The sequence below is a fragment of the Leucoraja erinacea genome, chromosome 24, assembly GCF_028641065.1.
Source record: "Leucoraja erinacea ecotype New England chromosome 24, Leri_hhj_1, whole genome shotgun sequence".
NCBI classification, from domain to species: domain Eukaryota; kingdom Metazoa; phylum Chordata; class Chondrichthyes; order Rajiformes; family Rajidae; genus Leucoraja; species Leucoraja erinaceus.
This window is the reverse complement of record NC_073400.1, coordinates 2,680,863-2,698,434: the sequence shown is the minus strand read 5'-3', so window position 1 is coordinate 2,698,434 and position 17,572 is coordinate 2,680,863. Positions and strand designations below refer to the sequence as shown.

The window sequence follows — 17,572 nt, the reverse complement described above, 5'->3', positions numbered from 1 at the left end:
CATAACTTTTGTTGACCTTGCTGAGTGTGTCAGCTGCGCAGTTTATGGGAACGATCCAGAGTGGAGGCAGCAGGCGGACCTCTTCTCCCCCGGCTCCGTGAATTATCCCCACCAAACCTTTCTTTTGCAGTCTTCGGGAGATTTCAGAAAGTCTGATTTATATGAAGGAGGAACGTCGACAGGAGTGCAGCACTGAAGCGTCAGGTCTGCAGCATAAAGGAGGTAATTGTTTCAAGTCTTTTAAACCGGCTTCTATTTATTTGCGAATGCAAAGCTGCACTGTGTGTGTGTGTGTGTATGTGGGAGCCGCTCTTCTCATTGGGGAAGAACAAGCTTCAATTTGTAATGTCACTTTTAGAATCGCTCAATCATAAAGCGCTTAGGAGCCAATGCTGCTGAAATGTGATAAAACCAGAAACCTTCAGCAGGGCAGGCAGCAGCAGCTATGGCAAGAGAAACACGTTTGACGTTAGAGGTTCAACAGGTTCAGTTTTTGACGAGCGGTTATGAAATGTAATCACTGCGGTAACGCAGGAACAATGGTGTTGAATGGCAAGTTCCCACAGACAACTATCTGGTAACGAGCAACGGGTCAAGTTTTGTGATGTCTTTTGAGGAATGGGTCAGTCAAGTCAAGTCAAGTTTATTTGTCACATACACATACGAGATGTGCAGTGAAATGAAAGTGGCAAATGCTCGCGGACTTTTGTGCAAAAGACAAACAACAAAACAACCAAACAAATTATAAACACAATCATAACACACATATTTTTTACATAATAAATATGAGGAATGGGTCAGGGCCAAGACACAGAGGGCGGGAGCTCTGTTATTTTACTTTAACGTCCTGCAATGGGACAGTCTGCTTCGACCTGACACACACTGACTGTAATTTCTACAATGTGGCACTCCCTATAAAATATAGTTTCAGTTTTTACTTTTAGTTTGGAGGAGTGACAGCATGGAAACAACAGGCCCCTTGGCCCACTGAGTCCTGTGGACCAATGCTCATCTGTACACAGGATTGTTTTCCAGCAACATGTGTGTGGACTGGGGCTTCTATCCACAGCATATAAACTCTGGAGATGTTCTTGCAACTCTTCCAGCCCTAGCTGGTTCTATGGATGTTGGATGAAGGAACTTGGTGGTTCAGTTGAACAGCTGATTGAGTAATGTGTCGGATGGAACTGCAGATGCAGGGTCTGAAGAAGGGTCTCGACCCGAAACGTCACCCGTTCCTTCTCTCCAGAGTCTCGCTGCGTTACTCCAGAATTTGTGTCTAGCTGATTGAGTAACCCAGGCTCGACGGACTCATAAAGATCACCCACTTAAGAATGGCATGGAGGACCATTCACACTGGGATGTTATCAGTCAGTTAACTCTCTAACATCATGCTAGTTTGCACACCTTGGGAATTAGATCTAGAGATGCTATGGCTTTATGAGTGTCGCTTTATTTTGGGAGAGGTAGCCATGAGCAAGTTGATCATTATCTTTTCTTGGATCCAATTAATTACTATATGCCAGAATAAGACAAAATAATTGATATGAACCGTGTTTTGCAACGTTCTGAAGTTAAGACTGAGAACCTTTCTTCCCCCAGTGTTGAGATAAATCTTGCTGACGGAATAATTGGCCAAGGCAGGAAAGATGCAATTTGCTGCATTAGTGTAATAGGGATTAGCGGAATAAAATGTTGTGGTTGCTTTTGGTTTAAGATGCTCTTTGTGCACAGTCTGGAATGTGGTGCAAACTCTTTCACTGGCAAACATTTAACATGAAGCTCTGCATTTATGAACTCTTCTGATGTACCTTTATGTTGCAGGTACTGCTCTGGTAAGATATAGAGCTCGTTTTACATTGCTTCCAACATTTGCCTTGATCTTGCTGATGTTGAGTGCAAGGTTGTTGTTCTGGCAGCATTCAATGAGGTTTTCACTCTCCTTGCTGTACACGGACTCTGTCTCCCTGTTATTTGTCCACAACGGCAGTATCATCTGCAAATTTAATGTTGACATTGGAACAGTGTCTGGTTACCTGATTGGCAACTAACTTGATTGAGTTTTTTTGAGGTGACAAAGGATGATGAAGGTAGGGTGGAGGATGTTGTCTACTTGGGTTTCAGTAAGGCTTACGACAAGATACCCCATGGGAGGCTGATCCATAAGATTAAGATGTACCGGATTCACGATGACTTGGTCGTGTGGATTTAGAACTGCCTTATTCATTGAAGACAGAGGGAAGAAAGATTCTGGCGGGAAGTCTGTGACCAGTGGAGTTCCCCAGTGATCTGTGCTGGGAACTCTGCTGTTTGTGATATATATATATATATATATATGACATGGACATAAATGCAGATTGGTTACTCAGTAAGTTTGCTGATGACACCAAAATTGGAGGAGTAGCCAACAGTGAGGTAGACTACCGGAAGGTTCGGCGGGATATAAATCAGCTGCAGAAATGGGCAGAGAAATGGCAGATGGAGTTTAACCCCAGCAAGTGTGAGGTGTTGAATGTTAGGGGGAAAATATACTGTTCATGGCAAGACAACTTAATAGTGTTGATGTCCAGAGAGATCTTGGAGTCCAAGTTTAAAGTTCAAGTATATAGTGTGGCAGCACAAATATATAGGGTGGTGTAGAAGGTATATGCTTGCCTTCATTGCTCAGGGCATTGAGTGTAAGAGTCAAGAAGTCATGATGCAGCTCTGTAGGACTTTGGTCAGGCTGCATTTGGGGTGTTGAGTTTAGTTCTGGTCGCCCCTTTACAGGAAAGATGTGGAGGCTTTGGAGAGCATGAAGAGGAGGTTTACCGGAATGCTGTGGGTTTCAGCTATAGGGAGAGGTTGGATAGACTTGGATTGTTTTCTACGTAACATTGGAGGTTGCGGGGAGACTTAATAGAAATATATGAAATGATGAGGCATAGATAGGGTAGACAGTCAGAACCTTTTTCCCATGGTGGAATTGTCCAACACAACATAATGGAAATGTGCAAGTCTTTTACACAGAGGGTGGTGCGGGGTTGGAATGCATTGCCAGGGGTGGTGGTGGAAACAGACACAAGAGTGGTGTTTGTGGATTTTAGATAGGCACATGGAAGTGTACAGAAGGCACATAAACAGGCAGATGAAAGCAGTTTAACTTGGCATCATGTTGGACACAAAGATTTGGGAGCGGAAGGACCCATTCCTGTGCTGTACTGTTCTATGTTCTATGTTCCAAACAATTGGAGTGCATAGAGTAGGCGACCCAGTACACAACCTTGAGGTGCCCCTGTGCTGATTGCTATCAAGGAGGGAGTGATGTTGCCAATTTGTTCTGATTGTGATGAGGAAGTCAAGGATCCAATGGCATAGGGATGAGCATAGACTCAGTTGCCTGAGTTTGATAACACATTTGTTGATGTTGAAGATGTTGAACGTTGAGCTGTAGTCGATGAACAATAACCTGATTTACGTGTTGTGATTATACAAGTGGTCCGCTGCAGAGTGGACAGTCAAAGAGATTGCATCACTTACTGATCTATTGCAGCTGTAGGCAAGTTATAGTGGTGAGGAGGGAATGCTATGAACATCATCATGGACATCAATGATCAATGCCACCGGCTGGTGATGATGAGGCATGTCACGGTCCTCTTTTTGGGCATATTATTTGATGCCATTTTAATGCAGGTGAGAATCTCAGACTTCACTAATTGAAGATGAAGTTGAAGATGCCCGCAAAAACTTCAGCCAGTTAGTTCATGCAGGTTGAAACACGAGGCCAAGTATATCATTAGGGCTGGATGAGTTCCGAGAGTTCATCCTCAAAGAATCATCTGACATAGACCTCGATGACAGATTACAATGCCATCAGGGTTATAAGGTCCCCCCAAGCCCCTTATCTTGGAGACATCTCACCATCCACTCAATTCATGCCCCTCATATTTTTTGTGTACCTCAAAATGCTCTCCCCTCAGTCTTCTTTGCTCTGAGGAGAAGAAATCTAGCCTATGCAATGTTGCAGTGCAAGAGCTCCCGTAAAACGTTGTACCAAACTCTTTTCAGGAGCATTAACAGATATGTTTGACATCAGGCAACATGTGGAGTACTCGGGGGCAGGTGACCAGAATTTGTCCCACTTGGAAAAGGGGGAAAGTGATGGAGGGCATTACAATTTAGGGGGGGAATTGCAGCGATTGTGTCGTGGGTGGTTGAATATGCAGGGCTGCATTGATTACTGTTCAGGGACGTTTGTCTCTGCCAGTGCCCGGCATCTCCTTCTTGCGAATGAAACATAAACCAAAGGGATAGTTAGATATCAAGCCGGGTGTTGAGCAGCCAGGTTGTTGTCTCTGCGTCAATATCTGCCAGGCCATGAGCTCCATTTGGCGGGTGGTATAGCGGGCACCCAGAGATGACATGGTTGGCTGTCTGTTGTTCTGCTCCGCATTCACAGGCTGGGCTCTGGCGGAGCCCCCATCTTCACCCAACTCCAGTGCCAAGTCTGTTGAGCTTCACCCATGCTCCACTGGTGCCCAGCAGAGCCGCCCCCTTCCCTGTCTCACTTTCCTTCAACCTTGCAACTTATTTCCCCTCACCTGCCTACTAACTCCCTTTAAGCTCTTTTGCCTTTTATCTACAGTCGGGGTTTTCCTGCCAGTGATATTGTGAGGCGGGAGGAAACTAGATCTGTGTGACAGGAAGTTTGCTCTTACAGAGAGAATTGTGTAAACACAGCAGATACAGAACCTTAGGCCAGGATCAAGCCTAGGCAGCTGTGGCGTAAGATGCAAAATGCTGGAGTAACTCAGCGGGACAGGCAGCATCTCTGAAGAGAAGGAATAGGTGACGTTTCAGGTCAAGACCTTCCTTCAGTCCTTCTGGCTACGGTGGGGACTTTAAATCTTCGACCGCCGGCCTGCAGCCTACACCAACCTAAAGCCCTGGTCTCTGGTGGGGAAGAGCCGATCCTGGACTGACTCTGGTCCCGACCACGGGGGGAAATGGAGGAGGACTGGCCAAATTTTGTGCCTTCCCCCACAGTGATGAATGCTGTGGTGGATGTTTGTGTTAAATGTCTATTGTGCATTGTGTGTTCTTTATCATTGTACCGCTGCTGACAAATTCATTTCACTTGCACTTTATGTGCAATGTGACGAATAAAACTGATTGATTGATTGATTGTATTGTATAAGAAGGGACTCGACCTGAAATGTCACCCATTCCTTCTCTCCAGAGATGCTGCCTTTCCACGCTGAGTTACTCCAGCGTTTTGTGTCTATTCTCGGTGTAAACCTGCATCTGCAGTTCCTTCCTACGCACCAGGAAGTTGTGAGACAGCACTAACCACTGCAACACTGTACACTTACATTTTACCCTGGCCTTTCAAGCAGAGTTTCACAAAACCAGAACCTTGGTCATCTTTTTACCTCAGTGATTGATAAATCAGAATTATAACCCCAAGACCCGTTGAGGATTACGGCTGAGAAATTTGGAAAGGTTGGCAATGGGATCAATGCCTTTTTCCTTGTTCTCCTGACTCCGTGATGTGTTGGAGGCACACTTCATCTGCAGTTCTCCCCCATCCATATCCAAAATCTGATGGTTTTAGGATTCAGAAGGTTTGTTTCTGTATGCAGTGAGTCGGACTAATTGTCCTCGGAGCGTGCTGTTTTCTTATTCAGGTGCACGTGCACCTGCCACTGTTTTAGTTTACAAAGATTGATTTCTCAGCTACCTAGCTGACCATGCAGCTTATCTCTGCAACACAGCTTCCTCTCTTGTCTATTGTGAGCTAAAAAAAATAAGCTCCACTGATTTTGAAAAGAGGAACTGTTGCATGAACCCAATGGGCCATAAACTACAGTAGTCAGTGTTTAGAACTGTGTAGGAAGGAACTGCAGATGCTGCTTTACACAGAAGATAGAAGCAAAACGTTGCAGTAACTTAGTGGGAAAGGCAGCATCTCTACAGAGAAGGAATGGGTGACGTTTCGGGTCGAGACCCTTCTGCAGAAGAGCGCCTATCCACAGATGCTGCCTGTCCCGCTGAGTTACTGGGGTATCGCCCCAGCGCAGAGGGAGAAGAGGAGGGAAGAGACTGCAGACCTAAGACTTTTGCCTCCATCACAGTGAGGAGATGCTGGGTGGACTCACTGTGGTGGATGTTAATATGTGTTTATTGTTGTTTTATTGTATTGTATTATATGTATGACTGCTGCAATTTCGTTCAGACTTCGGTCTGAATGACAATAAAAGGCTATCTATATCTATCTATCTATATCTACTGCAGCATTTTTGTGTCTATCTTTAGTTTAGAACTATTTGGGAGTATTTACTGTCTAACCTAATCCTGCTGATTTATTTTTACCATGTTAATATATTTATTAATTTACACCTTTTATCCCAAAGTTCCATTTTCTTATTGTTAGCAAATGTTCTCTGGTTTATCCATTCCACCATGGTCAGTGTGGCTGTTTGGGAGTGAGCCCCTCTGCCTGAAGATGACGTCCTGCAGCCTACGCTGTCCTCCCTTGCCCTCTGTGCTGAAAGCCTCTTATGTTTTCTTCTTGGCCATATTTCACTAGATTACAAAACTGCGGATTCCTTGCATTCTTTCTTACTACAGTGTAGATTTTAAACTGGACATCACCAAACTCGCACAGTTGGTCCACTTCAAAACTTTTTTTTTAATCAGGATGTATCACAGCAGGGTTTGGGAACAGCACCATCCCTGACTGCACGGAATTGCAGGGAATTGTGGGTACAGTCCCAAATCATCACACATTGACACCATCGAAAGTTCATGCTGCATAGAAACATAAAATAGGTGCAGGAGTAGGCCATTCGGCCCTTCGAGACAGCACCGCCATTCAATGTGATCATGGCTGATCATCCACAATCAGTACCCCTTTCCTGCCTTCTCCCCATATCCCCTGACTCCGCTATCTTTAAGAGTCCTATCAAGATCTCTCTTGAAAGTATCCAGAGAACTGGCCTCCACCGCCCTCTGAGGCAGAGAATTCCACAAACTCACAATTCTCTGTGTGAAAAGGTGTTTCCTCATCTCCGTTCTAAATGCCTTACCCCTTATTCTTAAACTGTGGCCCCTGGTTCTGGACTCCCACAACATTGGGAACATGTTTCCTGCCTTTAGCGTGTCCAAACCCTTAATAACCTTATATGTTTCAATAAGATCCCCTCTCATCCTTCTAAATTCCAGAGTATGTAAGCTCAGCTGCTCCAATCTATCAACATATGACAGTCCCGCCATCCCGGGAATTAACCTGTGAACCTATGCTGCACTCCCTCAATAGCAAGAATATCCTTCCTCAAATTCGGGGACCAAAACTGCACACAATACTCCAGGTGTGGTCTCACTAGGGCCCTGTACAACTGCAGAAGGACCTCTTTGCTCCTATACTCAACTCCTCTTGTTATGAAGGCCAATATGCCATTTGCTTTCTTCACTGCCTGCTGTACCTGCATGCTTACTTTCATTGACTGATGAACAAGGACCCCCAGATCCCGTTGTACTTCCCCTTTTCCCAACTTCACACCATTTAGATAATAATCTGCCTTCCTGTTTTTGCTACCAAAGTGGACAACCTCACATTTATACACATTAAACTGCATTTGCCATGCATCTGCCCACTCACCCAACCTGTCCAAGTCACCCTGTATTCTCATAGCATCCTCCTCACAGTTCACACTGCCACCCAGCTTTGTGTCATCTGCAAATTTGCTAATGTTAATTTGAATCCCTTCATCTAAATCATTGATGTATATTGTAAAAGGCTGTGGTCCCAGCACTGAGCCTTGCGGTACCCCACTAGTCACTGCCTGCCATTCTGAAAGGGACCTGTTAATCCCTACTGTTTGTTTCCTGTCTGCCAATGTCAGCACTCTACCCCCAATACCATGTGCCCTAATTTTGCCCACTAATCTCCTATTTGGGACCTTATCAAATGCTTTCTGAAAGTCCAGGTACACTACATCCACTGGCTCTCCCTTGTCAATTTTTCTGATTACATCCTCAAAAAATTCCAGAAGATTAGTCAAGCATGATTTCCCCTACGTAAATCCATGCTGACTCGGAGCGATCCTGTTACTGCTATCCAAATGTTCCGCTATTTCATCGTTTAGGATTGACTCCAGCATCTTCCCCACCACCGATGTCAGGCTAACTGGTCTATAATTCCCTGTTTTCTCTCTCCCGCCTTTCTTAAAAAGTGAGATAACATTAGCTACCCTCCAATCCACAGGAACTGATCCTGAATCTATAGAACATTAGAAAATGAACATCAATGCGTCCTCGATTTCTAGAGGCACTTCCTTAAAGTACCCTGGGATGCAGACCATCAGGCCCTGGTGATTTATCAGCCTTCAGTCCCATCAGTCTACCCAACACCATTTCCTGCCTAATGTGGATTTCCTTCAGTTCCTCCGTCACCCCAGATCCTCTGGCCACTATTATATCAGGAAGATTGTTTGTGTCCTCCTTAGTGAAGACGGATCCAAAGTACCTGTTCAACTCATCTGCCATTTCCTTGTTCCCCATAATTAATTCACCTTTTTCAGTCTTCAAGGATCCACCTTTGGTAATAACTAATTGTTTTCCTCTTCACATACCTAAATGTGAGGTTATCCATTTTGGTGGCAAAAACGGGAAAGCAGACTATTATCTAAATGGTGGCCGATTGGGAAAGGGGGAGATGTAGTGAGACCTGGGTGTCATGGTACACCAGTCATTGAAGGTAGGCATGCAGGTGCAGCAGGCAGTAAAGAAAGCGAATGGTATGTTAGCTTTCATTGCAAAAGGATTTGAGTATAGGAGCAGGGAGGTTCTACTGCAGTTGTACAGGGTCTTGGTGAGACCACACCTGGAGTATTGCGTACAGATTTGGTCTCCAAATCTGAGGAAGGACATTATTGCCATAGAGGGAGTGCAGAGAAGGTTCACCAGACTGATTCCTGGGATGTCAGGACTGTCTTATGAAGAAAGACTGGATAGACTTGGTTTATACTCTCTAGAATTTAGGAGATTGAGAGGGGATCTTATAGAAACTTACAAAATTCTTAAGGGGTTGGACAGGCTAGATGCAGGAAGATTGTTCCCGATGTTGGGGAAGTCCAGGACAAGGGGTCACAGCTTAAGGATAAGTAGGAAATCCTTTAAAACCGAGATGAGAAGAACTTTTTTTCACGCAGAGAGTGGTGAATCCCTGGAACTCTCTGCCACAGAGGGTAGTTGAGGCCAGTTCATTGGCTATATTTAAGAGGGAGTTAGATGTGGCCCTTGTGTCTAAGGGGATCAGAGGGTATGGAGAGAAGGCAGGTACGGGATACTGAGTTGGATGATCAGCCATGATCATATTGAATGGCGGTGCATGATCGAATGGGCCGAATGGCCTACTCCTGCACCTAATTTCTATGTTTCTGTGTTTCTAAAGAATGCCTGTGGAATTCTCTGCCTCAGAGGGCGGTGGTGGCAGGTTTTCTGGATGCTTTCAAGAGAGAGCTAGAAAAAAATAGCAGAGTCAGGGGATATGGGGAGAAGGCAGGAACGGGGTACTGATTGGGGATGATCAGCCATGATCACATTGAATGGCGGTGCTGGCTCGAACGGCCGAATGGCCTACTCGTACACCTATTGTCTATTGTCTATAAAGAAGCTTTTACTATCCTCCTTTATATTCTTGGCCAGCTTACCTTTGTACCTCATCTTTTCTCCCCGTATTGCCTTTTTAATTATCTTCTGCTGCTCTTTAAACATTACCCAAACCTCTTGCTTCCCGCTCACAGACGATGTTAAGCTTTTGGCCACAATCTGAGACCATTGAAGACACCAAAAAACAACTTTGTTTGCTTTTGCACGGCAATGGAGGATGGATATTTTCCTCTCACTACACCCACTGGTAACAAGAGCAGATAGGTTGATCAGCTCAATGTAGATGGGATGGAGCCAGTGGACCTCAAGCTTCTCTCAGCCCACTTGCTCCCTGAATGTACAAACCATCCCATTGCTGGGCGAGAACTCATTGGAGATGTGGGAGACACCAACAAGGCCTGCATTTGTTTAGGTCCCTGGAGAGAAGATGGTGGTGAACTTCCTCCTTGAACTATCATGCTGTCAGACAGCGATTTCCAACATCATGACCCCACCGATGAGGGAAAAGATTGAATGGTGAATAAACATCAGAGTGAGGAGTTTGATTGTGTGATCCTCAAGGTGAAGCCAGTATCTTGCTCATTTTATTCTCAAGCTCTTTGCTCTGATGTTCTGGGTCAGCACAAGAGAACATCATTCTGAAGAAGGGTCTTGACCCAAAACGTCACCTATTCTTTCTCTCCAGAGATGCTGCCTGACCCACTGAGTTACTCCAGCATTTTGTGTCTATCGTCATTGTAAACCAGTATCTGCAGTTCCGTCCTACACAATTCCCCAGAGATACTGCCTGCTCTGTTAAATTACTCCAGTACTTTGTCTTTACACGACAACAAAATCAGTGAACTCTCCAATGCTGCAGCATTGGCTCAGTGCAAACAACTCTGGAAGTGTACTACAAGACACACTATCAGAAAGAGGAAGATGCTTTCATAATCTGTGTAGGATCATTCAACATGACACAGGCAATGAGCTGTTAGTGGGGTTTTCAAAAGGTTGGGGGAATCACAAAGTACTGGAGGAAACGCATTGGTTGGCTGAGGGGATTGTGGAGTACATGTAGTATAATACTGTATGTACATATATTACACAGTGCCCTTCACAATGTTTTAGACAAAGACCCATCATTTATTTATTTGGTGGTGGGTGTATGGAACAAGCTGCCAGAGGAGGTAGTTGAGGCTGGGACTACCCCAACATTTAAGAAACAGTTAGACAGGTACATGGATAAAACAGATTTGGAGGGATATGGACCAAGCACAGGCAGGTGGGACTAGTGTAGCTGGGACTTGTAGGCCGTAGTGGGCAATTTGGGCCGAAGGGCCTGTTTCCGCACACTGTCACTCTATGACTCTGTATTAAAACAAGAGGCTAACCAGGAAGAGGATAGCACCACTGAAGCATAAAGGAGGGCATTTGTGCTTGGAGTTTGGGCATGTAGACGATATACCAAACAAGTACTTTGCATCTGTTTTCACCAAGGAGAAGAACATAGAGGACAGGGAGATCAGTGCACAGAATACTAGTATACAAGGGCAGTTTGAGATTAAGAGGTGTTCAAGAAGGAACTGCAGATGCTGGAAAATCGAAGGTACACAAAAATGCTGGAGAAACTCAGCAGCATCTATGGAGCGAAGGAGATTATAAGAAGTGTTGGGCTCTTGAAGAGCATTAAGGATTCAGAACAGGCTTATGGATAGAATCAGAGGACGGTGGTGGGAGGACAATGCTGAGGTTGAAGGTCTGTAACTTCTGGAGTTCCGCAGAAGTTGGGAACACTGCTGTTGGTAATATATATAAATGACTTGGATGTTTCTCATTGCTGAGTTTCTCCAGCATTTTTGTCGACCTTGGATGTAAACTTAGTCGGGTTGGTTAGTAAGTTTGCAGATGACACCGAGATTTCTGGGGTGGTGGACTGTGGGGATGGCTGTCAACCTGCACAGCAGACTATAGATCAGCTACAAAAATGGGCAGAGAAATGGCAGTTGAAGTTTAATCCGTGCAAGTGCGAGGTGTGCACTTTGGGATGTCGAAGGTAAGGGAAAAATATACAATTAATGGCATGACCCCTAGCAGTAATGATATACAGAGGGATCTTGGGGTCCAAGCCCGTAACTCACTGAAAGCAGCAACACGGAGATAGGGTATGATGAGTGCTTGAAACATGCTGCTGGGGTTGGTGACTTTTGGATAGCATATGAATCTGCAGGGAATGGAGGGATATGGATTATGTGCTGGTAGATAAAAGATGGTCTTGACATCATGTTTGGCACAAGCATAGTGGGTTAAAGGGCCTGTTCTTATGCTGTACTGCTCTGTGTTCTAAACTAGTATGTTGACATGGTTGGGAATGATAACAAACCACCAAAATCAATGCCATCGATTCACTTCATCGTGTCTGCACAGCAGCAACCTTTTAAGTTAATTCTTCTTTCAATATGAAGGATCACAATGAATGGCGGTGCTGGCTCGAAGGGCCGAATGGCCACCTCCTGCACCTATTTTCTATGTTTCTATGACTCGTTCGAACTGTACCTGATACAGTTATGCTCAGGTACAAACTTCAGAGACAAACTTCATTGGCAAACAATTTTAAAACAATTTAATGAAATTAAGCTGCTGGATTGAATAAGTTCAGATGAACACTGCAAATAGTAATGTGTTTGGTTTGATGCATGCACATGATGGAGGGCTTAAACATAGAAAGGCAGAAATGTTATTAAATGTGATACTCCAGTAAAATAATCCTTAATTTAGAGGCAGATATCAAGAATTTCATGTGGAAGTTTGCATTTCTGAGGAGCTTTAAATTGGACTTGTTTTGGGCTTTCTGCCATTGATTCATTGGTCAGAGGTTTCACAGAATGCTTCTGAGAATCTCCATCGTTGGGGAAATTTGCAGAGAGGACGATTGTAATCCAGACTTTGTACAATTAGTCACACAGAATTTATTTAAGTTTATTGTGGAGAAGATCTTCAAGAGCAAACCAGTTAAAACAGGGAGTTGCATTAATTGAAAAGGAAGAACTTGCATCTTTCGCAATCTCAAAATATCCTGACGTGTGGTAAGACTTGAGATGGGTGCATTATAAATAGGCCCAATACAAGGCTATTGCTACCAGCTCCACCCCAATCCTGAACATGTCCGCCCATCCTTCACAATCACAGCTAATCTTCTGCCTCCACCCCATTTCCATGCACTAACCCTGCCCCTAGATTAACTTTTACGGACCTGTGTCGATTTCTGTATGGAATAAATCACTGCTCTCTATTCTCTGCAGAATTGGGGAATGTGTTGTATCACGTATATTGTGCACCCCTTACATCTTCATCACTTGAGGCATGGGCCTTGGACATCACCGCAATTGGTGTGAACTCAACCGTGTCTAACTTCTGGCACAAAACTGTATTTGCAGTGTGATTGAGAATTTGTTTTGTTTAGTTTTAGTCGAGAGAAACAACGCGGAAACAGCACTTCGGCCCACCGAGTCCACACCAGCGATCCCCCGGACAATTTACATTTATACCAAGCCAATTAACCTACAAACCTGTATGTCTTTACAGTGGGGGAGGAAATCGAAGATCTCAGCGAAAACCCACACAGGTCAGGGGGAGAACGTACAAACTCCATACAGACAGCACACGTAGTCAGGATTGAACCCGGGTCTCTGGGGGTGTAAGGCAGCAACTCTACCGCTAATTCCCCCCCCCCCCCCCCCCCCCCCGTATTCTCTTCTTGTAACTCTTCATGAGCAGCTGAGAATGGGGCAGATTGTCAAAACGTGTTCATCGGTGGCTCTCAGCATTGCCACTCACTGACATTATTCACAGCCAAAGGGGAGAAGTATTCACAGAGGCGTTTGAGACATAAATAATCATTAATAGTGAAAGCAGTTTCTAGAGAAAGTAAAACAAGCAAGTGGAGATCATGGGTAATGTCTGGAAATACCCATTGGAGATCAGAATGAATATTGAAGAAGTGTCTGGACCCGAAACGTCACCCATTCCTTCTCTCCAGAGATGCTGGCTGTTCCGCTGAGTTACTCCAGTATTTTGTGTCTATCTAAGCCAGCATCTGCAGTTCCTTCCTACACTGAATGAATACAGCACTGTTCCTGCAAAATAACTCAATTCGGCTTCCCTTTCCGGCGTGTGGACATACCATGGATTCTGGTGCAAAGGCCTGAGGTCAATGCGCATTGTAATTCATCAGCACAAGGACCGCACTGTTGGGCTCTGATTCACATGCTAAGCACTCCCTTCTCCTACTTTGATCTCCAGCCAATTCCGAGCGTGCAGATTCTTGAGGCTTCAAACCAACTATTCCAAACATTCTGCAGAATCCGATGGCCCAAAGATTAGGCCCATTAGACCCATCTTGCTTCTGCCAGCCCTTCGTAAGAACATCCAATAGCTCCTTCCCCACAGCCATGTTGGTGTTCGTCCAATCTTTCATTCTGAAGTTACTTGTACAATGTAAACAGAAAATGCTGAAATTACTCAGCTGGTGCTCGGAAAAATGAACGATGAACGATGATGTTCCTGTGTTTTCACGTAGCTGAAGTCCCTCAGCCCTGGTGCCAGTCCAATGAAAGTCTGGCTCAAGGTCTTGATAAGGGTGCAGCTGGGATCTCGTGCCACCCCGCTCCAGCAGCTTGTCCCTGTTAGGTCGAGACCTGGTGTCCATGACTCCTTTTTCTGCTGCCTCAGGATCAGCTTGCCCTTCAGACCAGAGTTATGCTGCCCTGCTCATGTACTTTGGCTATGTAGGTATAAAACGGACATTGAGACCATGAATGATGGCCAAAATAAATGTTGTGTCTATCTTCGGTTTAAACCAGCATCTGCAGATCCTTGCTACACACTTTGTCTGCTCCACTGCGAAATCTCCACAATGTATGTCTCTACTTGTATAGAGGTTCTCCTCCTCTCTCCGACGAGAGTTCTGCCACATTCTCTCTTGCTGCTCCCCCTCTGCGGTTCATTGTGCTCTCCCACTCATTCATCTGTTCTTTATCACAGTCGAAATCTCACGTTTCCCTTTCCCCTTACTCTCAATCTGAATCGAAGGGTCTCGACCCAAAATGCTATCTATTCCTTCTCTCCAGAGATGCTGCCTAACCCGCTGAATCAATTCATCTTTTGGTGTGTATCTTCCGTTTGAAACCAGCATCTGCAGCTCCTTCCTACGCAAGATGCAATACTCCAGGCCCAATCGAACTGAGGATTATAAACGTTGAATTCAACTGGGAGAGTGATGCTCGAATGTGGGCAATGTTTGGTGTTCACTCCAAGGGTGGAGACCACAGATTGACACGAAACAGCAGAAAATTACCAACAATTGTTTGAGAAAGCATATCTCAAACACAGTAAAGGCTTTGCCAGCATTTCCTTATATTATGAGTATTTTGCCACAAGCATTGGGCCGTGAGATGATGATGCTCAGAAAACGCATCCTACCTACGGCACGCATCACTGCCATCTCTGATCGGAGGCAGATTTGGAACTGAGGCTTGGGAAACATTCACCAGGACTGGACAGCATTCTCTGTGCAATGTGTAGGAAGGAACTGCAGGTGCAGGTTTAAGCTGAAGATGGACACAAACAGCTGGAGTAACTCAGCAGGACAAGCAGCATGTCTGGAGAGAAGGAAGGGGTGACGTTTTGGGTCGAGACCCTTCTTCAGACAGTCACTTCTGCGGCATAGAATTCCACAGATTCACCCCCCTCTGAACGAAGAAATTCCTCCTCATCTCCTTCCTAATGGAATGTCCTTTAATTCTTAGACTACGACCTCTGGTCCTTTACATCACAGGCCCGGGACACTTTGTCAGACCTAGTTTCTCCATTGGTGCCAACTAGGAATTATTTTTATGTTGCTTCAGTTGGCAGGTATTGATCTCTCGAGCCACTGATCCAGAAATGCATTTGTATCGAACCAGGATGGTATATTGTTAATAAGCCATAGCTGACGTTACATTGGAGAGCCCTAGACAGGGAGCAGGGCATTGGTATTTACTGTATAGTTCTTTCATAAATCTTTCATTAGCAATCTATTAAATCTGCTAAATCTGCTAATCTCCCCCCCCCCCTGCCCCCCCCACCCCCCCCCCCCCCCCCCCCCCCCCCCCCCACCTTACCCCCCCCCCCCCCCCCCCCTCCCTCCCCCCCCCCCACCCCCCTTACCCCCCCCCCCCAATTTTTGCACTTCCCCCACATCCTTTCCACTTATCACTTTAATTTCATGTTTCATGTATTTTGTGTTTTTATGACTGTTGGCAGATCAATTTCCCTTCTGAGATAAATAGTTCTATCGTATCATATCGTAAGGTCTCTTAATTTATATAAATCAACAATTCGCTCCTGGATTGAAGATAGGAGTTATGTTTAGACAATAGACAATAGCCAATAGGTGCAGGAGCAGGCCATTGGGCCCTTCGAGCCAGCGCCGCCATGGCTGATCATCCAGAACCAGTACCCCGTTCCTGCCTTCTCCCCGTATCCCCCAACTACGCTATTTTTAAGAGCCCTATCTAGCTCTCTCTTTTAGGTTGTGGTGCAGCCTATAGATGATTGATAACTAGGCACATAAAGTTGGATTTGCTGCCTTTTTTTAAGCAACACTGACTCGTTCCTTGAATTGATTGCTGAAAATCTTGGATAAAGCAGCACTTTGCTGGATGATGGAAGTTTGCAGGAACAAAGCGCAGACTAAACGTGTAGGAAGGGACAGCAGATGCTGGTTGAAACTGAAGAGACTCATCTACTTATACCCAAGCGCTTTCCACCATTGCAAGGCACGTCAGGAATGAGATGGAATACTCTGCTGACCAAGATGAGGACTCTCTGGATGGTATCTACCATAATGGACCAGCACCATCAGGCACCTTGCCCAGTTGCACACCAGTCCAACCTGGAAAACTATTGCTGTTCTTTGAACATTGTTGGGTCTAAATCTTGGAATAACATAAAGATAGCCACAAAAACTGGAGTAACTCAGCGGGTCAGGGAGCATCTCTGGTGAAAAGGAATGGGTGATGTTTCAGGTCTAGACCCTTCTTCATACAAATCTGTTGTGAACAAGTTGTATCTGCATATCTATCAGAATCAGCATGCATGAAGAATAACTCCATTTTAAATTGGTTTTGGTTCTGCGCTGGTTTTATTTGCCTTGTATGCTGCAGCTGTGCTGTCCTTTTATTAAACCTCGGTGGATTTGAATGAGTAATTATATTTCCTCAGAACTCTTCTCACTTCTTGATCTTGAACTCCCCGTTTCACCTCTTTGTATCGAGCACTTTCTTACGCCTGATGCCTTCAGGACCCCACTCATATGCCACCCCCCTCGTATATAATATGCCTCCTGATAGAAGTATATGCAGTTATGAGAGGCATAGATATGGTGGACAGTTAGAACCTTTTCCTCAGAGTGGAAATTTCAAAGACTAGAGGGCATAACTTTAAGGGAAGTTGGAACAAAGTTTAAAGGAGGTGTACGTGGCAAGTTTTTTTACACAGAGAGCAGTGGGTGCCTGGAATGCATTGCCAGGGGTGGTGATAAAGGCAGATACAATGGTGGCATTTAAGAGACTTTTAGATAGGCACATGGATATGCAAGGAATGGAGGGATAGGGATAGAGTGTAGGCACAGAGGATTAGTTTAACTTGGCAACACGTTTGGCACGGATATTGTGAGCCAAAGAGTCTGTTCCTGTGCTGTACTGTTCTATGCTCTAAGAGGGCGACTGACAGTAAAGGGCCTGTCCCACTGTACGAGGTAATTCAAGAGTTCTCCCGAGTTCTCCCTTGATTCGAGCTCATGTAATGTACGTAGCGGGTACGTAGGAGGTCGTGGATGTCACATAGCGGCTCGTACGGGTAACGGTAGGTACTCGGGAAATCCGGAAAACTCGTGACGTTT

At 45.1% G+C, this 17,572-nt stretch overlaps 1 protein-coding gene across 3 annotated transcripts in view; it reads left to right on the top strand.

Moving 5' to 3' along the window:
- Positions 1–17,572, top strand: part of tfeb (transcription factor EB) — a 119,241-nt gene that overhangs the window by 48,438 nt on the left and 53,231 nt on the right. Inside the window, exon 1 of one of the 3 annotated variants that reach the window (XM_055654374.1) lies at positions 20–222. The exons of the other annotated variants lie outside the window; for them this stretch is intronic. The gene's annotated coding sequence lies outside the window, so the exon portion shown is untranslated. Of the gene's footprint in view, positions 1–19; positions 223–17,572 lie in introns of those variants that run through there. 3 annotated transcript variants of the gene reach the window in all.